Genomic DNA, 1,887 nt, shown 5'->3' with positions numbered 1-1,887 from the left:
TGGGTGACTCATCCGTAGACTGTGAGCCCTGTTTAGAACTGAGTGAAGGTTAAATGCAGTTACCCATGTTCAGGATGACTCAGTGAAGCATCACCGATAGGTACCCTGTTATCTGGAGGGTGTTGTCTGCAAACAGCTTTCAATATTTTTTCATCATTTTTTTTTTCTGAAAACCAAGATGGCAGACATTTCTAGCATAAACTGCTACTGTCCTTAACTGTTGGCTTGCTCGGTGTTTGTGATGATTTTTTTTTTTTTTTTTTTTTTGTATTTTACTTGTATTTGATAACGTCCCAGTTTAATTCACAATCCTTACTGACATACATCCATATAAATTTGAGGTCCCTTTTCTGAAAATACACTAAAATTATTTATGCTTGCCTGTCACTTTGTAAAATGTTGATAGAGAACACTTACAAACTCATACCACTATTTAAGCACACTTATTTTTTTTTTAAACAAAGTGACTCAAATAGAAACAAAGCTCAAAAAAACTACACCAAAAACCAAGTAAGATTAAAGTTGTTAATTTTACCAATCTGTGGGTCCCATCTTCTATTATTTTTATTTCTTTTTCAGACAGGGTGTCACTATATAGCCCAGGAAGGCCTGCTGGAGTTCCCGGTCCATCATCACATCCAGCTTCTCCCTCTCAAATACCTGACACCCTCAGAGTTTAAACAATTCTAAGGTTCAATGAAAGGCTGCCCTGGGTAGAGATATTGTCACAATAAGAGTCTAGAATAGAGAGGTACAAGGCAAGCAGACAGCACCACTGGGTGCTGCCATGCTCTCCAGTTAGACCAGGCTACCCAGGTTTGCTGGGCTCAGAAGTTGACCTGGACCTTGTAGGTCATTGTTACTTTACTGGGTTTTCTTTTGTTTCATATTTGCTGTTCCACTATTTTGTAATTATGGCAAGATTTAGTTAGTCTAAGAATGCTTAGCCACACCTCAAACTGTCCGATTCAAATGCTTTTATCTTTCTGAACATATGCCTAATTTCCACCTACAATTATTTTAAAGATATACAGTAAGTCAGCTGAAAAGAGAGGTGGGGGATGGGACTGCTACCACCCTTGGGCATAGCAGAGGTGAGTAGGCAGTTGCTCAATGGTGGTGGGTAGGACCAGCTACTGAGTCTTTTCCAGGAAGGCCTTGCAGCACCTAAGGCATTGATTGCTGGTACACCACCATGATGTCAGAGTCATTGCCATAATAGGGATCTTAAATAATGAGCTGTTTCTGTGGATCATAGCTCCCAAGTAGCTCAATTTTAGCTTTGCAGTTTTTAACTTGATGACTTTTTCTATTCAAATCTCTCAGATTGCTTTCATCCATACACAGTATATAATCGAATGTAGCAAAGTCTTCTCTTGTAATCTGCAATGTGATGCATGTGGACGCCATGTTTTCTCATGCAGCTCTGCCCTCGATAGTCAGGGGGGTTCCCCACTTCATAGGTGAATGTAGCCGCACTGTCTATCCTCCAGTTATCCGAAACCTTTTCATCAGTGACCAGTTTCCTGAACACTGCTTCTGCAATGGGTGACCGGCAAATGTTACCGAGACACAAGAACAGCACTGACTTGGACCCAACCTCTGCCATGTTTCCGTGCTGATCCTGGCGCCCAGAAACCGCGTCTGTGATGATTTTATTTTAGAAATATTTTCAGCCAAAATTTGAATATACTCCAACGAGGAGCCTTAGGTAGACTTAGAACGAAATTGTTACTAACTGACCTTGTTTTAACATTAGGGGATTCAGACAAGCAAGGCCTGTATCCCAACATTTCCAAGACACTCGACTTCTTACATTTAATGTCTCATCAAACGAATGTTTGTGCTTACTAGTTCAGAGGATTACAATAGTTACAAGATGACTGC

At 40.4% G+C, this 1,887-nt stretch overlaps 1 pseudogene across 1 annotated transcript; it reads right to left on the bottom strand.

Moving 5' to 3' along the window:
- Positions 1 to 1,133: 1,133 nt before the first annotated feature.
- On the bottom strand, positions 1,134 to 1,615 carry LOC308413809 (low molecular weight phosphotyrosine protein phosphatase-like; annotated as a pseudogene). Its single transcript has one exon. The product of its transcript is annotated as a low molecular weight phosphotyrosine protein phosphatase-like (transcript).
- Between the last annotated feature and the right edge of the window lie 272 nt (positions 1,616 to 1,887).

Source organism: Micromys minutus (genome assembly GCF_963924665.1).
Source record: "Micromys minutus genome assembly, chromosome: 1".
Taxonomy (NCBI): Eukaryota; Metazoa; Chordata; class Mammalia; order Rodentia; family Muridae; genus Micromys; species Micromys minutus.
Note: the sequence above shows the minus strand (reverse complement) of the source record. Positions and strands in the feature narration are given on the sequence as shown.